This window comes from Microtus ochrogaster, unplaced genomic scaffold (genome assembly GCF_000317375.1).
Source record: "Microtus ochrogaster isolate Prairie Vole_2 unplaced genomic scaffold, MicOch1.0 UNK14, whole genome shotgun sequence".
Lineage (NCBI taxonomy): Eukaryota > Metazoa > Chordata > Mammalia > Rodentia > Cricetidae > Microtus > Microtus ochrogaster.
The window spans coordinates 3,593,792-3,601,449 of NW_004949112.1; the positions used below are offsets into that span (position 1 = coordinate 3,593,792).

General features: G+C 46.5%; 1 pseudogene; it reads right to left on the reverse strand.

The window, feature by feature from the left end:
• LOC101993289 overlaps nt 1–5,984 on the reverse strand; it is an 11,747-nt pseudogene extending 5,763 nt beyond the window's left edge.
• Nucleotides 5,985–7,658: the final 1,674 nt, after the last annotated feature.

The window sequence follows — 7,658 nt, forward strand, 5'->3', positions numbered from 1 at the left end:
TACTAGACCTGGATGGAGGTGGGTGGTCCTTGGACTTCCCACAGGGCAGGGAACCCTGATTTTTCTTTGGGCTGATGAGGGAGTGGGACTTGACTGGGGGAGGGGGAGGGAAATGGTAGGCAGTGGAGGAGAGGAGGCAGAAATCTTTAATAAATAAATAAATAAATAAAAAGATGCAGGCATGGGTTAGGACTTGTAGGAAAAGAAGGCAATAGTACAGGAAAAAATCCTGTGAATTGATAAATATGATTATATAAAAATAGAAACCTGCACAGCAAAAAAGACAATCACTAGAATGAAGAGACAGTCTTATGTACTGGGGAAAAAAGTCTTTCTAACTTACACTATTATATAGACTATATGGAGAACTATAAAAGAATCAAATGCCCAAAACACCAAATTCTCTGATCAAGAAATAGTTAATATATTTAATGAATGCTTCTTAAAAGGCATACAAATGGCCAATAAGTATTTGAAAAGTATCCAATATTCATAGTGATCAGGGAAATACAAATGAAAACTTCTTTCATATTCTAGCTCACCCCAGTCAGAATGACTGTTACCAAATGAACAGATAACAAATGCATTAAGGAAAGATACAGCCCTGCCCATTGCTGCGGGTTTCCTGCCCACTGCTGCAGGACACGGAAAGTCACTAAAGAAGCTAGCAGAAGGTCCTCAAAGAACTACAAACAGAACTGCGGTATGACCCAGCTAGACCTGCACACATCCTGAAGAACTGTGCATCAACATCAGCAGACACACTTGCACAGCCATAGTTATGGCTGCAGTAAGAAATGGAACCGAACGTTTTTCAACAGATGAATGTATTAAGAAAATGCAGAATATATAAACAATGGGATTTTAGTTAGTAGAAAAGAAAAAAGAAATCATGGAAACTGTAGCAAAATGTATGGAACCTGAGATCATTACGTTGGATGAATCAAGAGAGACTCAGACAAAGACCACAGCTTCTCTTACCTGTAGACTCCAGAGTTTAATTTCCGTATGTGTATATACAGGTATCTCCACATGTATTGTGTGCAAACAGTGAAAGTAGAAAAAGTACCGTGAAAGGAGAAGGGATGAAGGGAGGAAGGAGGAATAAAGAGTAGTGGGGCATAGGTGACATTTGTGGCAAGGAAAGGCACCAGCACGAGGCGACTGGAGGAGGTCGGTGGGGAAAGGAGCAGGAGAGGAAAACACATAGTGACGGCTTTATAAGAAGATGACAATGAAGCCAACTGGAAACATATCCAATGCAAACTATCACCACCTCTGCTAAAAGCTTTATACCTCACTAATGTATCTTATCAATGTTGACACAGCTGTCCATCTGTCTGTCTATACTTCTATCACACTGGGGAATGAACCCAAGGCTCTGTGCCTGCTAGGCTGGTGCTCTACCACTGAGATACACATCCCCAGCCCTAACCATGGTTAACACAAAAACAAAAGATCAATTTCCTTTCTAACCAACACATTTACCCAACACGTTGATCCACCAATGCATTTATCTATATCATCAAGCACCACTAAGTTTCCCTCATATTTTTTTTTGTCATTGTTTGTAGACAAGGTGTACAAATACAAATCTACGTGTAGACCTTCTGGAGAATATGGTTGTGTTAGTTAACTTACGTTATCTCTATGATGAGGCAGTTCATACCCACTGTCCACCCCTGAGAGCCTTATCCATATTCACAAAGCATTGCAGTGGTGGCTGTAGAGAGCTGGAGTGGGAGGCAGGCTTGGCACCCACTGCTGTGGTCCATCTCATGGGCTGCACCATAAGCTTAGAGAGCGAGAGCAGCAAGCAAACGAGGGGCCACCACTAGGGGATGGACAGTGAGGATGGATGACAAGGGACACCAATGACATCGACCTCCATCCAGGTCACTTACCTCGACACCGACTCTGCTGAAGTGGGAACTTAGCCTCTCCCATCCATGCCTCCTTTCTTTTCTTTTTCCTGAAGATGGCCCCGGAGCTAGGAATGGGGTACCCTGTAAGTTGGAAGAATATTTGCTCAGTGTGTGGCTTTTAGGCTTTGGAGGACACTGGCTAGTTGGAAAAATCAACATTCTGTAGTGGGCACAGAACAATTAACTTAGCATGTTTAAAAGTAATGAATTATCAGGACAAACCATAGGAAAAAGCCTTGACACACTTTTGATACCCCCCCCCCACATTCTACAAAAAGAAGGGGGAAATACTTTCAATGAAGCCCATCTTGGATCCCCAGGTGGCTGTGCTCACCCACTGCCAAGAGGTGACTGTAGATCTCCAGCATCATGTCCTGGTACAGGCATCGCTGGGCGGAGTCCAGGCGCCTCCACTCCTCCCGGCTGAAGTCCACAGTCACATCCTCAAAGGACACCAATCTCTGTAACAGCAAAGTGCGGTTCATTTTGAGTTAGTTATCACATTACACATAACAATGCGGTTCAGGGATCCTTTACTGAGACATATCATTAGTCTTTCCAGAAAACAGCTATTTCATATTATATGAATAATATATATATGTGTATGTATTACTTGAATATTTCAGAAGTCAAAAAAGTTAGTAAAAATAATCTTCCATCTCTTGTACACGCATATTTCTCTTCCCCAAAGCAGCCAGAAATGGGTTGTCATGAATACTTCAAAGAGGAATAAGCAGCCTGACACTTGAGTTCACAGAGTGGTGAACTGCCAAGCGAAGTTGACAATCAGACAAAGAAGAAACACCCAGAGGCTGAAGACTTTGCACAGAATCAACTGCGCTGCTTGCTACATTTTAGCTTTGGGAATCCTCGTTAATTCAGAAACTCACATGTCAGAATATCTCCAACATTGTTGCATGTAAACAGTCCATCCGTGAACCAGAGACAACTCATGGATACTAAACAAGACTTTAGTCTGTCTCTTTACTATCGCGTTCTCCCAGGCCCCCCACTACTACAGAAGTAAACAGCTGAATTTTGATTTGTGGCATCATCAGACACTCATGGTCTCCAAGACTTGCCTGCCATGCACCCACATCAAACAAACTCCTTCAAGATATTCACAAAACGACAGTGGCTATGAACTGGGACAGGAAGATAAGGATTGGGGACTCTGGAATGCAGGTTTGAGGGCTACATCTAAATCTAAGCACCAAGAGGCAGGTCAGTGAGTGACATGAAAGACCGGGAGGTGCAGGGCATTGGCCCCTGTGCTCTGCTCTCAGCTGGAGCATCAAGTCTGTATCGGACTGGGGGCCAGGACCTGCTACTTCCCAAGTCTGTCCTCCAGTCTCAGAGAACTGAACTCCAGGCAGCTGCTGCTTACCTCGCTTGACCCATCCTGCTCCTGTGGGTTCAGTCTCTGGGGCTTCTGGGACAAATTCATGTCAGCAGGCATGTTTCTCTCCTTGGTTTCTTTGCTGGCAGATCCGATTTTCTCAGGAACTGGAAGCTGCGTGAGTGTCTAGAGGTCCCCGGGAGGCAGCTGAGCAGAAAAGGGAGCTGTGGTGGGGCAGAAAATCCCATAGCCTGGATGACGTGGTCTGACTTAGGTGTAAAGTGACAGCAGAAAGCCCCAGGGAGGGAATGATCTTGTGTCGCCAGCTAACACGTGCCACACATGGGTCTCTGAGGGCCCAAGACAGTCGCAGTGTAGACACGGTAACAGACAAAGCTCAGAAGAGCCTTCCTGGTACTGATCAGGGTGATGACCCTGGGGAGATGGTGCTGTGTGTAAGAGAGCTTGTGGCACCAGCATGAGAACCTGAGTTCAAATCCCCGGCAACTTGAAGAAGGCAGGCTTGTCCACAAATGTCTGTAACTCCAGCACTGTGTGGGACCAAAAGAGGAGTGTTTCTGGGTTCCCTGGCTATCAGCCTAGCTCCAGGTTCAGTGAGAGACACAGCCTCAAGGGAATAAGGCTGGAAGTGATGGAGCCGGGCACTCAATAGCTTACTCTGGCCTCAGAGCATGTGCACTGACAGACATACGTACCTATACCCACATCCATGTACAAACATTACACACAATCACACACACACACACACACACACACACACACACACACCCCAAGATCCCAAACAACTCCCATCCTCTGAAGTAAACACCCAACACCATAGTTGGGACTGAAGTTAAGGAACTCTTCACCGAAGTTCCCAGTTTTTAACTGTGAGAGGAGGAGGTAGTATCCTAGTTGTTTCTGAAGTGAGGGTGCAGATGTGAACTGTGAGCGTTGGGGACCTGAACTCACCTGAAGCTCAGCCCACTCTCGGCACCTGACTATAAATACACATAAAAACGAGCAAGCTGCCAGGCTGCTCCTTCCAGCCTTTGTCAAGCTGTTCATGCAGGCTGCCCCAACGCTCAGCATTTTTGAGACGTGGTCTCACTATGTAGCTCTTGCTTGCTTGGGGCTTTCTATGTAGACGAGGCTGACCTTGAACTCACAGAGTTCCACCTGCCTCTGCCCCCAACTCTCACAGAACTCTTTTTTTTTTAATTTATTTATTTATTATGTATACAATGTTCTGTCTTCATGTATGCCTGCCCACCAGAAGAGGGCACCAGATCTCATAGATGGTTATGAGCCACCATGTGGTTGCTGGGAATTGAACTCAGGACCTCTGGAAGAGCAGCCAGTGCTCTTAACCTCTGAGCCATCTCTCCAGCCTTCACAGAACTCTTTTAACCATTTCATAAGCATCAGTATAACCATTTCCCTCAGACACTATAAATAAGGCTACGTGCTGTTCTATAATGCACCCCAAAAGACAGAGTGGGGACTAGTCTCATCTCTTCCCTACACCAAACCACACACAGTCCCCATTATCTCAGGCAGTTACTCGTGTGCTCAGCGCGAGAGCAGAGATGGGATGCAGTGTGGGGGGTAATGGCCGCTTCTGGTTCTTTCTGCATTTCTAGACATTTTTGTGGACATCTACTGACCAACATCCCATTCTCTTCCCTTGAATTCAGAGGCCCAATCCCTTCCCTGACTTGGAAACCCTCCACATAAACACCAGGCCACAGGCCCCTGTCCACAATGTCTTCATGGTGAAGAGGATGTACTCGGTGACATCCTGGGCTTTCAGTGACCTCCAATCAGAGGACCAGAGGAGCACCGAGTTAAACATGGGCGAGCACAGGTCCACAGACCATTACTACTTTGACAGCCAGGAAGTAGCCAGAGACGTCTACCCACAGGTTTCCAGAGAACCTTCGATAAACTCTGCAGCCCAAAGAACATCCCCATAAGGACTCAGATGCCAACACCGACCCTTACCGTGGCCACATGGTCCCCAGCAGAGGTCAGCATTGAGCCACCTCATCTGCAAAGGACCCCAGTCCTCTGTAAAATGAACGCAGGGACTAGGATTTGCCTTTTAAGTTTGTTTTTGCATCCCAAGCTTCCTACAGGAGATGGTCTGCCGGGAATGAAATGGTCCTGTTCTAGAAGCCCTGCTGCCGGCACAAAGGCTCCTCACCTCCCAGCTCTGGTGACTGTGCCCCCTGCTAAGTGTGCATATGCATATGCCCTGGCTTTCCTTTCGGGTGTTCTTAGTACTAGCCCTGCTGGGAGAAGCGACTGACTGACCGAGAATGGCTGGTCTTCAAACTGAGCCCAAACCACGAAGAAGTTCATTTTCCATTTTAAATCTACTTTTTCTCTTCTTGCAGGTCACACAGTTTGGCGCGAAAGCAGCGCGATCGCCCCCAGACACCCGTGGCCTCCCTCAGCATCCCTGCTCTCCCGACTCCCACAGGACTCCCTCCCCAGCTCAACTACAGCATCCTCTGCAGCCGCGTCAGCTGTCACTCAGCACAAACCAACACTCACCAGCCGAGTCCTCCTTGGCTTGCCCATTCAGCTGGCGCCGCGCCTCAGAGAGCTCTGCTCACCGACGCCGGTGTCCCGCGACTTCCGCCCACGGAAGCTCGGTGTTCAGAATCCAAACTCCCGTGCTATCCTGGCAAAATAACAGAACGGATCAGCGTCAAGATTTAAGCGGATGTGACCGTTTCAAACCACATCCGTTTACTGTGAATCGATGTTCCCAGGCATTCCCAGGAGGATGGCGCAGCGCATGCGCACCACCACTTGTGAAGGTACATCTTGCCAATACTCCTCTTGGAACATCAAGTAGTTTCTGTTTCGTTAGTAGCTGTCATGGCCACTCCCACAATCCAATGATATTGAGACCACCATCACAGTACGTTTGTTCCGTACAGCCAGGCAAGGCTTGTGGAATGTGATACAATGAAAGTCCGAGGCTGTCTCACATGGCCAGGGAGTTTGTTTCCTACCTGTCTGTGTATATCATCTATTTCTCAGAGACCGTGACATTGCATATTATTAAAATACCATTTTTCTGTATTTTTTCGGGGATTCAAAAGTTTCTTTTTTTTTCTCTAAATTAAAAGGAGAGAGAGAGAGAGAGAGAGAGAGAGAGAGAGAGAGAGAGAGAGAACTAGGTAGGGTTGTTGGGAAATGGAAATTGAAATCATATTGAATCTTAGAAGGTGAGGATCTGAAATGAATGTGATAATTGGGCATTTAATGGTCGCCAGAGGTGGAGAGATCTGTTGTCAATTAGTAGGCTTTTTAACTGGTTATTAGCTATTTGTTGTGTGTTTTGCATATATAGAAAATAGCATAGAGCTGGGTGGAAGGGAAATAATGATGAATGGGAAAGACCAGTTGGTAGTGAAAACATCCAGTATGCTAGGTTGACCGAATCCAATAGGTCCAAATCCATCCAAATCCAAACTAGAATATTCGAATACAATGAAAGATTATCGCAGCATCTCCAGGTTAAAATTCTTCAGGCTCGCCTTGAACTTGCTGTGGTACTCCTGCCTCTGTCTCCCTAGGGATGGGAAGGATGTGCGGTCACACTTGACTGCCTAGATGACCTTGATCATCTTGAAAACAGACTATAGAAGCGGTGCTCTTGTGACCAGAGTTTTATGCCCAAAGAATAGGTTCTGCCACCTGTCACAATATGTCAAAGTTATAAGAAAGTATTAAAAGGTAATATAATGCAAGTATCAATTTCTACTCATCTGTCTGCTACATCTGGGCACACCATCTATGGCCACGCCCACTCATTGCAGCCCAGGCACAGTGTCCATCTGTCTTGCAGCCTGAACCACAGCCAGTCCACCAGACAGACAGAGCCCTTGTCTGTAGAGGTGATCTTTGTGCTCCATGAGAATGACCTAATGGACAGTTGAGGGAGCTGCCCTGCAGATATCATAAAAACCTTGTGTTTCACTGGCTGAATCACAGAATCCCTGGTGAACTTCTCAGGCCAGGCACAGTGGTGAACAACTTTATTCTCAGCACTTGGGAGTCAGAGGCAGGCAAATCTCTGTGAGTTTCAGATCAACCTGTTTCATACAGTGAATTCCAGGCCAGCTGAGGCTACACAGTGAGACATATGCACAAAGCAAACTGCTGAGAAGGGCGAATAGGTAGACACCTGGAAGTAGCCCTGAGATGCTCTAAGTGTGAGGTGGAGAAGAGCATTTTCCAGGAAGGAGTGGACGTGAAGGTGGGGAAGTAGGGAAGTCTATGGTAAATCACAGAGCTGCGCGTGGTCCTGTGATGATGTCATCCTAATTCCAAACAGAGAGCTGAGAACCAGTATAGGTAATTATAACAAATGGGGT